The sequence below is a fragment of the Diceros bicornis genome, chromosome 37, assembly GCF_020826845.1.
Source record: "Diceros bicornis minor isolate mBicDic1 chromosome 37, mDicBic1.mat.cur, whole genome shotgun sequence".
In the NCBI taxonomy this organism is placed as follows: domain Eukaryota; kingdom Metazoa; phylum Chordata; class Mammalia; order Perissodactyla; family Rhinocerotidae; genus Diceros; species Diceros bicornis.
In genome coordinates, this window is record NC_080776.1 from 26,618,118 (window position 1) to 26,633,086 (window position 14,969).

Here is a 14,969-nt window from a genome sequence, read left to right on the forward strand (position 1 = left end):
CCCTGACTTCCAGGGCCCAGGGTACACCTAGGAAGAAGGAAATGCAAGGAGGCCGGTGGGCCCCACATCCACTGTCACTGAGTCCTGGTCAAGGTCTCACTCCCAGACCCTGCTGAGCCCCTCCCTCCCCTGTGAACGGGGACCATCCTTTTCTCCATAGAAGGCTGCTGCAGATTCCGGGAGACAAGATCTGTGACATGTACAGTATGGCGCTGCGCAGGGTGGGCCCACACGAAAGGCCGTTCGGGAACTGCTGCTGAGGCTGTGGAGAGCAAGGCGCTCCATGGAGGATGCGGTCCACTGTTCCCTCCTCAGCACCCATCCTCTGTCACCCTCCTTCCCACCAGCAGTGATTTCATACGAGGGAAGCTGACTCCCCAGCCAGCTTCTGGAAGAGGCTGAGCCACTCAGAGCATTCCGTACCCCCGGCCACAGCAATGGTTCAGAGGTGGACAAGTGACCTAAGCCAGACCAAGCAGACTAAATGCAAGACTTTCACTAGGACAAAGATGCTTTCTTTCCTGGTGGGCACGAACCAGCAAGTCTGTAGCCCTGACAGCAGCAGGCAGGGCCATCTTAGGACCAGGAAGCTAACTCTCCCAAGAGAGGGGAAAGAAACAAGCCTTTGATGACGCTGTGAAGGAGCTGGATCAAGCCATGCCTGAGCCCTTTATTCACCTATACTTTCCCAGAAAGCAAGTCAATCAATTCCCTGCAGCACACAGTACTCTCTGAAACTGCCATGGAGAGATCCTTTCTGATGGAGCGCTACCAGAAACATCCTCCTGCTCAATACTGAGAGCTGCTCACAAACAATCCTCTTAAAGTGTCTTTCCCATAATCCCAGAGAGGACACAATGTAGTCCCAGGTCTCCCTGCACCTCCATTCACCAGAGGTCACCTGGTGACCTACAGCACAGTCACACCTGTACCCACACCCACAGAGCCACCTGTGGAGGGCTGGGCCCACACAACACGAGAAGCACCCAGCTTCTCTCATCTCCAAGTCCTTCACCACTCTCCCTAGGGAGCACTGCCCCTTCGCCCTGCCATCAGGAGCCAGCACCAGGCCTGCAGGCCCCTCCACCCAGAGCCCGAGCACCCAGGCCACACAGGTTCTCTTGAGCCACTGCTGCCACGTGGAGTAGCCTTCTGACAGTGGCAGCAGGTAAGGAGTGCTCTGTCCTTAAGGCTCCCAGCTGGTGCATGACAAAGAACAGTGAAGATAACAGGACACTGCATCTGCAACACGCATCCACGTCGTCCCAGGACAGCTCCCTTTTCTGGAATACCACAGTTTCCTGGACAGCGAAAACCCGGCACGAAACGTCCATCACTCCAGTTCACGCATCACCCTCGGAGCCAGGCACCTCAGCACCACCCGCCTAGCTAGGAAACACACTGCAGCCAAGGCCCAGGTGCAGCTGGACAGCCTCCACCGTGGCCCAGCCCTGAGTGCCTGCCACGCACTGCGGCGCCCTCGGAGCTCAGGACATCCACGCGCGGTTTAATGGGTGCTGCTGCGCTTTCAAGAACAGGATCTCTGTGAGCCGTGAAACAGTGCCTACGAGGACAAAAACAGACAACAACTTGCTCCCAAATGTGACTGAGGCCCTGAGGGGAGGCTCACCCGGCTATGACCTCGGCAGATAGATGCCCTGAGCTGGTGCAGGGGCCCCAGGGAATCCTGCAGTACATAACGGACACCAAAGGCCCAGGCACCCACAGTCCCCTTGCAGATGGCATCCCAACTGAGACCTGCTCGCACAGAGGGGAGGAGAAGGGCCGAGCGTTAGGGAGAGGCTCGCACGCCCAGCACCCCTTTTTGGCCTCCCCGTGGTTCCCAGGGAGGAGGCCTTCTCCTATCCTACACACTGGACATTCTACTCGCAGAGGTGAGGCAGTGCCAGCCAGACAACAAGGTCATGGTGAAGCTGGGATCTCAACCCAGGTCCGACTGGACACCCACGTCCTTTCCTCAGCACCCCTGAGCCACGGAAAACAAAACGTCTACATCTGGGGAAACACCTCTTTACACTACAGGCAAATCAGCACCGCGATAAACAGCATCAGCACATCCACAAGTCAGACCCTTAGCCCCACACCCCCAAGGAAACCACCTGGGAGAAGAAAGCACCCGAAATAGGAGCAGAGTCCCACTGCCCACCTCTCTGCTCTTTCAGCTCTGCCCGTAATTAGAAGAATTCTGAAAAGAACAGCTTCCTAAAACACAACCCACATTTGGAAGATCACTATCCATTCTGACACAGAAAGATATTCTCACCCTGGGGAAGAGTCAGGGGACGCATCTTACACTGCTGTTTGCTAACTCCATATCCCAAAAGGTCGACTCTCCAATCAGCCCAGGAGATGAGCTGGACGCTCCTCCACTGGGGGTCCAATCTCGCCGGGGGCTCGCAGACGCTGGGGGCAGAGGAGGCCACGTGCAGCTGCCCAGAGAGAGGCTGGCCGGCCCAGCCCTCACTTCCTCACTTCCTCAGGGATTTTGGTAGGAATGACAGTGAGGATGTTGCAGGTTGACTGCTGCCCGAGCTGACAACTGGGGATATGCTCAGGCTATGGCCAAGCTGGCCAGATGATAAAAGTTCAAGGAAAACAACCTGCTTAGCAGAAGGTACTCGCGAGGACACAGAAGTAAGAACTAAGTGCCCCAGTGATGTGTCCTTCGATGCGTCCCTCCAACCCGGAGGGCCTGGGAAGGAATGACGACACAGCTCTTCCACTGGCAAAGAAAGGTTTCCCAAGAACGAGGATTGAAACCACCTATTATGACCTTTTCAGTGCAAAATCTTATGTAGATTTTATCCACTCTAGTGCTTCCGACCGATTCTTTATGAGCCTTTTTAAAGATGCACAAGGCCGAGAGCCACACTCCACCTCCCGACTGGTCATGCTCTCCATATTCACTAAGTAACCACAGGCCCCCGCAGTCCACAGCCCTGAAGGCGGAGCCAGGCAGGACAGGCTCCTCACAATACTCTAACCCCTCAGCCCTTGGGGGCTCAGCAGGTCAGAGGGGAAAGCCTCAAGCATCACCCTGGGAGAACCCCACCCATCGCTGACCTGCTTGTGTGCTTCACGTTCTGTGGACCTTCTAGGGCCCTGCTTTCTGCCCCCCTAACTCACAACACAGTGGCAGCTGGGGGCCAAGCAGGGCTCAGAATCAGTTTTTGACTCCCACTGTATAAAACCAACAGCAGGATTACAGGCTGGCTCAGGTTCCTTCCAGAATGTTCTCTAAACTGATTCCTACGGAGCTCAGGTCCTGAGCTACTCTAAGGAGTCCTGGACCTAGAAGAAGGCCTGACACAAAAGAAGCTCTGGGTCACGTTGGCCGAACAAAGGAAGAGAAGCAGCAGCCACCCCACTTCAGGATGTGTCCCCGTCACAGGGTGAGCTGCCCTGGCTTCCCACCCAGAGCCCTCCATGACCGCGCCACAGGCCAAGCGCACTCCCGAGAGGGGCTGGCTGCGCCAGGGCCACCTGGGGGCGCCCTGGGAGGTACCGCGCATGCTCACTTCCCTCACGGTGCTGCCCAACCAGGTGCACCAAGAGACGCCAGGACATCGCACCACACAGGAAACAGAAAGAAGTTCAAAAACCTCGATTAAATACCAGCAGTCTGCGCACACGTGACGAACCAAGGGAGTCCTCACAAGCCGAGCGCCCCCAGCCAGCCCATCCCTTTGGCCAGCTCATCCTTCCTCACATACTCTGGCCTTGGAGCCCTCAAAGCCCACCCACCAACCGCTCTGATGGCCTTTCTACCCAGAGCTGTGACCCCACAACTGTGGCTCTGGCTAAAAAGGACCACACCCTATCCCCAGCAGCCTTCCTCTCTGCTCCCCGACCTGGGCCAGGCTTCTCCATCGCCGCTGCCCCCACCAAGCCCCCAGCCCCCACAGCCTGGTGCACCTGTGTGTTTATCCTCTTCCTCCCTGTCCCCACCAACGTCTAAGCTCCTTGCGGGCAGAGGCCAGGTCTTCCTGATCAAGACTGGGGCCACAGGACCTGCCTCTGCACCTGCCACCAAGTCGTCCCACTGCAAGGAGCAGTGGTCCGACTCTGTCCTCGCAGTCCCCTCCCACGTTAAACTTCCTACTTGGCTTGGGTGCAGGCTTAGAACTTGCAGAATAATAACTGAACAATCATAAACTTTTAGGAAACACACTCCCAACGCCACCACCACTCCCCCTACCAAAGAGAGGCCAGTGGGAGGGTCGGGAGGGGTCACAACTTCTCTTCCCAAGTTTGGAAAAGACCCCCTCCAGCAAATAGCACCACATAAACCAGATGACGGCAGCTCCCAAGGGAACACGCAATTCCATCACCGCTTGAACAACACTCCCACTTGGAGGGCCAGCTCAGGCTCTCAGGCCGTAAGAACCGATTTATTGTTTCAGGCTCAAACATCAATCCAACAAAAGCACTTGACTCACCCAGACGGAATACTTCATAAACAATAGTAAACTAACAGAGCCCAACATTCACATTTTTTAACAGAGCAGACTCCAAACGCTTATATACACAACCAAAGTAAGGTATCAAATTAAAATCATGAGGTTAAATAAGAAATGATGAAATAATGTCATTAATTCCAATTTGAAATAAACAGAGGAAAATGCCTTTAATGAAAGCAGCGGCTGGCCACCTGGAACACAAGCCCTGGCCGGTCTGGCCGAGGACGAGCCGTGCACGCTCGCCTCAGCCATGCACAATGGCCCATTTGCCACTTGACAGCTGTGTGTTTCAGGCCCTTCTTCCCTCACTCCTCTCTGCGTCACAGAACCCACTTCACTTGTATTTATGGCATCTACTTAAAAGCATGTAATCTCCAAGATCAGGACCAAGAAGTTCCCAGATTGTGGCGGGGAGGAAACAGGCAATTCCAGAGCACAGGCAGAAACCAGAGGTGCCAAGAGGCCAAACACCAGTCCTCATCCAGGCTCTCCACCCAGAGCCTATGCTGTGCCATTCATCCAGCCACTCATTCATTCATTCAGGGAGTGCCTACACTGCCAGGCACTGGGCACAAAGCAGGCACGAGTCCTACAGGGCCCCTCAACCCCATGGAGTCCCCAGCAGTAAGAGAAGTGACACTAAACCACTAATGTCACAATGAGCTATAAATTACACAAAGGATCCTGCTAGGACAGACGAAAAAGGATGTTAGGCCACGTTTAACAGGGAACCAAAGGATGAGCATGGATTGAGTAGTCACAGAAGAGGGAGATGAAGAGAGGTAGTTCCAAGAAATGGGAACAGTGTGTGCAAAGGCCCTGGGGCCAAAGGGGGCTTACAGACAGCAAGGAAGCAAAGCACGTGGCGAGCTGAAGCTCAGCGAACAGGACAGGTGCTATCAGATGAGGCTGATAAAACAGAGGCCAGGATCAGGTAGGCCTTCCAGGATCCTAAGAACAATGGGAAGCCATGACAGGGTTTTGAGCAAGGGAATGATGGGTACAGACCTGCTTCGGCCAAGACCACCTAGGTACCATTTGCAGCACAGACTGTGCAAAGCCCGCCCAGACCCAGGAGGCCAGCACCCCCTTAGAGAGCTTACAAGTGAGTCAGAGAAACAAATCCCCTAGATTCTTCTAATGCTAAGCATATTTATCAACTTCCCAAGAACTTAGTTTTCCTCCTTTATAAATAACGAGGCCGAAGAGTATTTTTTTCCCCAATGGAAATGTCAGGCTTTTTAAAAAAAGTCTTACTATTAAAAAGTAATATATGTTTACCGCAAAAATTTATACAATACCAACATATATAAAGACAATGAAAGCCCCTCACAGTCCACTTCCCTGACCCCTCAGAGGGCCCCCATTATCACCTTAGAGACTTAAGTACAAAAAGCAGAAGGGGTCCTCTGGGTCCTGCTTGGGACCTGCTTTCTTTAGCCTGTCTGTGAGCCTGTGCACAGACATTCCACTGGATGGAAATATCAAAATGTATTTAATAAGTACCACCTTTATAAACAATGTAGCAATGTAACAGCCTGTACATATCTGGATATCCACAATCATATCACATTCTTTCCTAAGAATAAATTCCAATAAGAATTGCTGGGACAAGGGGAAGGAACATTTAAAAATTTGACACACAAAACTTTTCTGGAGGGTAATTAAGTAATTATTATTTGCTCTCTGGAGAGCAAATAATAACAATAATAATAGCCAACAATTATATTTTGCTTACTATGTGCCAGGCCCTGTTCTAAGCACTTTGCACATATTAACTTACTTAAATTTCACAAAAACTATATAAGATACGAATCATTATTATTGCCATCAATGGGTATTATCAAACTCAACCTCTGATAATATGATGGGTTTATATGGAATCTCCTTTCAGCCGAATTTCTTTATTAGTAAAACTGTCTTTTTTATTATTAGCCACTGTGATTTAAGTATTTATGTGCTCTGCTCATCTTGCAATAGAGATGATCATCCTTTTCTTATTGGTTTGTAAAAGCTCTTTACATATTGACTATTAAGCTCATATAGGCATAATAGTATATTTTTTTTCTCGTCGTCTCTTAACCTCACTTATGGAATCCTTTGCCAAAGAGACTTTTCTTTAATTTTTATACTATTAAATCTGTCAATATTTTCTCTTTAAGGTTTCTGGCTTGGTGTTATAACAAGAACAGATTAAATAAGTGGTTTTTCAAAGTTTCTGATCCTTGCAATGCTTTCTTCCAATAAAACCTTCAAGGTAATCCTACAGACAAAGGAGTGAATGCCAAACTGCTCTGGTTGAAATGGATGTGGAGCACCAGGCGCCCCCTGCCCGCCCACCCTCACCTGCCTCCAGGCAGCCTCAGGAGGAGGTCCAAGCATGGGATACAACAACCACCAGCTAACATGATTAAGATCCCTTCTGGTTCTACAATGCCACACACGTAACAGAAGACAGCATGAGAAAGCCAGAATTACTTCCCAGGCCCTACCGGAACTCAGAGTCAGCTATCACAGCTCCAACAACAGCCAACACAACACTAAACCCACAAGATATTCCAAACTGTCCTGTTCTCAAAGAGGCCGCGCTCTCCCAAACACCTTGATGATGCTGAATTTCAACTTCAAGACCATCACTGGCCTGGAAACAGAGGCAGGGAAGAGAGGGAATCACTCTGGGACTTGATACAGCAAGGGGTACCAGATGCTCCATTTCACTTCTATCTCAGGTTCCTCCTCTGCAAAATGGGTATAGCAGGAGCCACCTCCTAAGGCTGTGGGGATGGATAAATGAGATATATATACAAGTACTTAGAATAGCACGTGGCCCAAGTAGATGCTCAGTGAATATCAGCTACTGGTCTGTGTTACAAGTACTAGTATTATGATCTTTGCTGGGAAAGACATTCTGGTTCCCACGCCAGTGATGCAGATGCTGCTCTGTCCCCACGGTTACATGAAGGGTCGTAGCGGAGGCAACCTGTGTAGGGCCCTGGACCTTCCTTCCAGGAAGCGAGTAGGAGGCGCATCAGAAAAGGCAGCGGAGAGGCCAAGAACAGCTGCAGATGCCACAGCCCACCTTGTACCCTAAACAGGCCCCACCCACCCCTTCTCCTCACTCACATAAGCCCAAAAGAAGAAAAGGGACCTTATGAAGAGAACTCATTGATCTTGGTTCAGTTACATTTTTTCCCCAAAAGAAACGCCCTGTAAGCATAGGTTGCTAAGGTCTGTTAAAATGCAGATTGACTCCAACCAGAAGATGCTGTACCTTCCTCTAAGGTCAAAGCCAAGAGCCCTGAGCCCACTGCACACCACAGCATATGCTGACCATCTGAGACTGAAACAAAACCCCCTCCAAACTCGACCCCTGCCCTCCACCCCAGGCCCAAGGAGGGGGCTGCAACCAACGGGGAGGGACTCGCCCTCCGGCTGGAACAGCAGGAGCTCAGGCCCAGCTTCTCAGGCTGCAGAACGAGGGCAAAATCCGAAGCTTCCACGGAGGCTGGACAGGCATGTATCCCCTCTCATTCGCTGCCTCTCCCTCACTCCCTACATCAGGTATTAATCTATTACTCATAGCAGCTTCTGAGCCATGAAAGCCCAGCCGTTTTCAATAGAGAACGAATGGTATGGACGAATTCTACAGGAGTCATGACATGTTTCTTCTGCTCCAGCAGTTAAGACGGCACAAAGTCCCTTTCCTCTGGTGCCACCCCCAACATCAAAGGATGAGAATTCAAAGCCATTCATGCAGCATTGAAACCTCACAATGAAGCTGGAAAATGGAAGTCGATTACTGGGCATAAATATGCAGTAGTTAAAAAGAAAGAGTTATAATGAAATTAAACTGCAGCAACCCCACGATGTGTGGAAACTTCCAGAACTCGAGTCCTCCTGGTAAACATCAAGAGGGCCATCCGTATAAAGCAGGTTTCTGACTACTGAAAGTCAAGATCTGCCGCTCCAGCTGCACATGGCCACGGTGCCATGTTGTTCTGTCCATCTTGCTACAGTTACAGCCCCCAAGGCCTCTGAGAGCACAACATTTGGAGATTTTTATTTTGCATGGCTGCGAAGCTGCTGACCACAGAACATTCTCTCTTGGCTCAGGGCTGCTTAGGCCACATCTGTCCTTGGTCCCTAGGCCTTCCAGGCCTCCGTGCAGACCACAGTCATCCATCCCCCAGCCCCCACCCCGGCCCCAGGGCTCCCCCAGGGGCACTCATGCTGCCAGCTCCCCTTGCAGGAGAAAGAACTAACCCTAAAGAGGGCAGTGTTACATCTGCCTGCCGCAAAAATCCTGCTTCTTTTCTGATTGATTACTGCTCTCTTTAGGAAGGTATTTGATCTTTAAAATAAAAGTCCAGAAGACAGAAAGCTAGAGAAGTCTTACAATGTGTCAGGGTGTGTGTTTTTAAGGCAGGAAAATACTTCCCTCCCACACAAATGTGAGTTCTGGGGAAAGATGCCACAGATCCCAGGGAGTGGAATATCTGGGAAAGCTTGATCAGAATTAAAAATAGATAATGGAACACAGATTGTAGAATTCTCAGGAGCTACCTGAAAAAAAATTAAATCTCACATCTTTTTGATATCCAAAATTCCATCCTGATGAAACTTCTAACAGGGTGGCATTTTGCATTCCCAATTATAATAGAGTAATTGTGTTGCCATAGTTACTGCAAAATTCTGCAATAACTTTTGTTGCTTTGTAATTGCTGTAGAGTATATTTGTGTACAAGCAGCTGAGTTTTCTTAATTCAATCTCTCTCGCTCTCCCCAATCACCACCACCACCTCTCGTGGCTAGATTCTGAAGCCACCACACCAGCTTTCACAGGACGGTCTCTCAAATAATGCACCGAATTATCAGAAGCAATTAAAACTCCAGGCAACCATGATCGTATTACAAAAGAAAAAGTGAAACCAGGCCAAGGAGCAAACCCACCAGTATTCCCTCAATCCTGCTGGGCAGGCGCTGGGCGAGGGCTGTTTACATGTTTACTCCCAGGCCTTCCATGCTTAGATGGTTTGTGGGAATAAACAAAAAAGCCGGAGTAACGCGGGGAAGCAAAGTAACAGGCCCGGTCCTCCCCCACTGAGGGCAGGCAGAGCTGCTCTCAGCAAGCAATTACATAGGTCTCTACAGTAATGCAATTAGGATTTAGTTAAGAAAGTCATTAGTTTTAAAATAACTTAAGTTTAATTTCTGCCACGCTTTATTTGAAAATTGTGTCACAGCAGGTCAATTTACAACATGCAATAAAGAAAACACTCATATCAGCGGCTGCAAGTTATTACAAATTTTTGATGTGCATTAAATGAGTACACTGGGTTCCACCCCCGGCCTTTCCGACTGATACGCACAGTCTCCTGCTATAACAGTGTCAAATAATTCAACGTTCAATGTAAATACGAGATAATTTGCTTATAATGCCGTGGTGTGTGTTTGCAATGCCGGGAAACGCCGCTCCCATCCTCCGGGCAGGACGGAGCCACGTCTCGGCCCGTGGAGATCCTGCGGGGACCCCCTCCGGGTCGTGGACAGACCCCACCCCTCCCGCGACGGGCCGGGGGCGCACCCGCCGGCGGACGGCGCACCCCACGCCGCGGGCCCGGGAGGGACGTTTTTCTGCAAACTCACAGGCGTGACAAAGTTACATAAACGGCGCGGCGGGCTCCGGGGCCCCCGGCCCACCTGCCGAGGGCTCGGCCTGGACGGCGGGCGCGGGGCGGCGTGCGCCCCCCGCCTGGCGGCGGCCCTCGTTCTGTCTGGGCTGCAGGGGAGGTCCAGGCGGGCTCGGCTCCCGCTCCGGAGAGCCCCAGCGCTGGGCGCGCGCGGCCTGGGCGCACGGGCCGGGCCGGGGGCGCGGAGCCGGGCGTCCACCTGCCGGGGCCGGGCGGCTGCGGGCGGGGGGCGTGGAGCGGCGGCCTGCGGCGGGCGGAGGGGGGCGGACAATGGCCCGCGGCCGGGCCGGGGCTGCGCTTACCGCGGCGGCGGGCGGCGGCGGCGGCGGGCGCTCTAGCCCCGCGCGGGCGCTCCGAGCCGCATCTCCTCAGCCTGCGCCGCCACCACCACCACCCCGGCGGCGGGCGGGCGGCGGGCGCTCGGGCGGCGGCGACAGCGGGGACGCGGCCGCGGCGCGCCGGGCCCAGGCGGCTGAGGCGGCGGCGCGGGCGGGCGGGCGGCGGGCGGGCGCGCGGGCTCGGGCGCGGGCGGCGGCGGGGACGGTGCTCCGCGGCGGCGGCCCCACAACCTCCCCTCCTCATTCACAAAAAATTGACCCACGTTGAACCATGATGCTGCTCCCCCCCGCCACCACCGAGCCGGGCGCTGATAGGCCACCCGCGACGCCCGTCAGCCGCGCCGGCCCCGCCCTCCCTCCAGCGGCGCTGCAGCCATTGGCTGCGGTGGCCTTGCATCACCTCCCCTCGCGAGCCCCTCCCTCCTGCCTGGTTTCTAATGAAGAAGTCGTCAATTACGGCTCGGCCCCGCCCGCCGCCCGCCCTCCCCGGGCGCCCGGCCGTCCTCCCATTGGTCTTCTGGGACACCAGGTACAGCCCCGTCTGCTCCCGCCCCTCGTCCCGCGGCGGCCAACCGCCAGACCGGACGCTCTACGGACGGCAAGGATGCTCCACCCCCGCCCGCCTACCCGCACATGTCTTGGGCCCCATTGGCTGCCGAAGCTGCCAATCCCCAGGGCGGGGGTACTAAACGACGCTCAAGGCGCCAGCCACTGGGCGCTTCGCGGTTGAGAAAGCACGGGGAGCTCGAGCGAGTAGTGATTGTAAATACGGCCTTTGGCCCTGGCAAGTGCCCCTCGACCGCCCTCGAAGAGCTGCCCCCCACCACCCTAGGGCTCAGGACCGCGTGCCTGGCGGGCGCACGCCGCGGCGCGGGCTGAAGCGGGAAGCCGGTCAGGCCTGGCTGCGGCCTCCATCTTGGGTACTGGCAGCGGTCACGTGATGCTGCGTGCGCCCGGAGACGCAGGGGCCGTGCGGAGGACGAGTGCGCAGGCTCTTGGGCCCCGCCCTGCCCCGCGGCGGGAACGCGGCCTCCGGGGCGAGGGGGCGTGGGACGGAACCAGCGCGCCTGCGCTGATGGGAATGGTCCTGGGCCGCCTGAGGCGAGGCCGCCGTGGCTGCCGGGGCTGCGAATCCAGGGTTGGGCGGAGGAGGTGATGGGCTCGCCCTGTGATTTCACCTGGGTCCTTGGTGCTCCGAGGTCCTTGCTGGCCCGAGTGCCCAGCCTTTTGAGGCTGCCGGTGGGGTGGTCTGCGCCGCGCTAAAGGACCCCATGTGTCCCGCAGAAGAGTGACAACTTTTCAGCCTCCGTGCCCATAGTGTTTTTCAGAATCCCGTGTGTTCACCAAGTGAGACAAAGTGTGCCCGTGCATGGGAGCCACAGGGTTCGTGATTCCCACGGGTGCCCTCCAGAAACTAAATGCTGCTGATGATAGCCTGTCCTGCGTGCTCAGACCTGCATGGGAATACACCTGTTGGCAGTTCTTGGCGGATCCAGTCTCGATGGAAGGAAAGACTAAAACAATGGTATTCAAATTGCAGCGTTTCATCGTTGTTTTGTTGATAAAACACTTCCTTTCATAAAGTGCTATATGGAATCTATAGTTTAAATTAAAAGAGATCTACAATTAATTTGCTTCCATGAAACCTTATATCATGCAGGATACTTTGAAACCTCTCAGCATGTTTCACAACCAAAAATGGTGAACACTGCTCAGAAAGCTTGAGATCTTAATAACCAAAGTCTGTTAAATATGTTGGTGCTTAACTAAAGCAGCATCTTTTCTAGAAAGCAGAATCAGGTAGATCATTTAAGAACTGCATCCAAGGGATTGTTTTTTTCCTCAAATACCAAAATGTCCTTATTTCTCAGGCTTTGGTAACAAGAACCAGGAGACAGAATTACACTGAACTACATACGAAGATATACAGGGATGTCAGAGGGAACAGGAGTATTACCTATCTTGAGAACTTGGTCATGAAAGAAGAAGAAAAATCGATGGAGAAATTGCCAGAGGTGACAAGGTTATCTGAAATTACCTGCTGGATTAAAGGAGGGAGACACCCTCCCTCACTGACACCCTCAATACTCATTCTCACATCAAGGAAAAAAGACGCTGATAAATCTTCATCGCTTGTTAACTTAGTGTTATGGCCCAGATGCTTTTTCCAGGGGGAAAAGAAACAGTATTTCTGTTTTAATGAAAATCGCTCCTTTGTGGTTTTATGTCCTTTTATTTGTTTTGTAATGTGGAATTTTTGAATTTTTTTCTTTCAACTCTCCAAAACTTAAAAGAAAATCAGAAAGTAGCTCAGTTTACTTATCAATCTTAGAATAATCCCAGAGGCAAACAGAGCTGAAGCCTGCGGGAGTATCGGTGATAAAGTCAGGCTGTGGGATGTTGGCAGATGTGTGTGATTGCTTACTTTGAGGGCCTTTCCTTCTAGAAATGAGCAGAGATTAGTTGTACTGTCGTTCTTGATCAGTGACTTTTGGAGGAAAAAATGTAGCTATGTGGATAAAAATACAATTTTCAAAATGAAAATGCACAGTTTTGTAATATGTTAAATATCTTGAAAAAATAAGTAATGATTAGAAAACTTTGTGGTGGTCTAGTGGTTAAGATCTGGTGCTCTCCCTCCCTCCGTCTGGGTTTGTTTCCCAATCGTGGAACCACACCACCTGTCTGTCGGTTGTCATACTGTAGTGGCTGCATGTTGCTGTGATGCTGAAAGCTATGCCACCGGTATTTCAACTATCAGCAGGCTCACACTTGGTGGGCAGGTTTCAGTGGAGCTTCCAGACTAAGACAGACTAGGAAGAACGACCTAGCTACCCATTTCTGAAAAAAATTGGCCATGAGAACGCTATGAATAGCAGTGGAGCATTGTCTGATAGAGCTCTGGAAAGTAAGAGCCTGGCTCAGAAAGACGGGGCAGAGTTGAGCTTGGCTGTCCAGAGAGTCGCTAGGAGTCAGAATTGACTCAACGGCAGTGACAAAAAAGAAAACCGTAGGCGTTGTGGGTAGAAATGCCTGTCCTAAGCTTAACTTTGAAGCAAATGAATAGTGAATTGCAGAATTTTAAAACAAAAGACACAGCTGAAGAAAATTACCACTAGTGACCTGGCTGATGATGGAAGTGGTACCCTCATCAATTTTCGTATAAGGTGAAACAGGATCAGTGACTGAGTCACATTTAAATGATAAAAATTAAGGAACAGGGTTATTTAAAGTGTTCAATAATCAAGAGAAATGCAGGGAAAATGCTGCATATAGGTCTAGTAAAATTAATTTTACAAGTGAAGAAAAAGTGACATGAAAGAGTTCTGGGATATCCTCGGTGGGATTCACTAAAAGGTAGAATTGCATTCAGAAGAATGAATGGTCCCATCGCTGTGTGGCAGTTAGGCCTCACCTGCAGTCCTGAGAGCGCTTCAGGAAGCGAGGCACCTGGTAACTGTCGGGCCAGCATGCAGAAGAATCACACTTTCCTTTTTTTGGAGAAGAAGGACTTGAAAGTGTGTGTGGCTGTGTGTGTCTTTAGGTCTCTGAAGGGGCTGTCTGGCTGAAGGAGATCTGTCCACAGCCTGTCGGAAGAGCTCAGTACAATAGAGTTCTGCACGGTGGAAGGAAGGTCTCTAACGCTGGAGCTGAGCATGAGCGGCATGGTCAGGCACAGCCCAAACACCAGGGAACGTCCAGATGGGGCTCATACAAGGGCATTTTATAGAAGAGTCTGCAACGCTTTGCTTTAGAAAGAAAACGAATCCCATTGTTAACAGAAGAAAACAAATCCTTTGATCAGAAATAAAGACAGCCCCAAAGACTCAAATTAAAAAAAAAAACAACCCTAGAATTAGAACTTCAGCAAGGTGGCCAATTATAAAGTAAATATATAGAAAAAACAAGAACTTTCAGACATGCTAACAATATTCAGTACTTATAAATGCTTACATTATTGAGCACTCGCTATGGGACAGGCATTGTGCTAAACACTTTATATGCATTAGAAAAACTCGATGGAAAATTCCCCATCACATTAGCAAAAGAACATTTTAAATACCTAAATGTAACGTTAAATTCTGATGGAACTTCATGGGAATTGACAAAATGGTGGAATAGTTCATCTGGAAGAATAAACATTTGAGAACAGTCAGAAACAAGAGTGATGAGAGAGAAAACAAAACATATCTGGGCTCCAGAATGAAAACAACGTGGACTGGCCCAGAGCGATGGAAAATAACAGAAAGTAAAGAAACAGCCCCCAGCAAACACAAGAACTCCTGCCGATATCCAGCCAGTATGTGACTCGTCTGTCCCAGCTGCTCTGGGTGGGCATCCTTACAGGCTGGTCAGTGCCTGCACCATACCAATTGGTAACTATTTTGAACATCACCCCTGTAAGGATTTAACGTACAATCAAGGTAGCTTTTCAAATCAGTGAGAAAACCATGTGGGAG

The 14,969-nt window shown here is 51.4% G+C and overlaps 1 protein-coding gene across 5 annotated transcripts in view; it reads right to left on the reverse strand.

Moving 5' to 3' along the window:
• Positions 1–10,759, reverse strand: part of HDAC4 (histone deacetylase 4) — a 338,393-nt gene extending 327,634 nt beyond the window's left edge. For 4 of the 5 annotated variants that reach the window (XM_058533325.1, XM_058533323.1, XM_058533324.1 and 1 more), the window contains exon 1: positions 10,474–10,758. The gene's annotated coding sequence lies outside the window, so the exon portion shown is untranslated. Of the gene's footprint in view, positions 1–10,473 lie in introns of all 5 variants that reach the window. The other variant, XM_058533322.1, reaches the window with a different exon arrangement.
• Between the last annotated feature and the right edge of the window lie 4,210 nt (positions 10,760–14,969).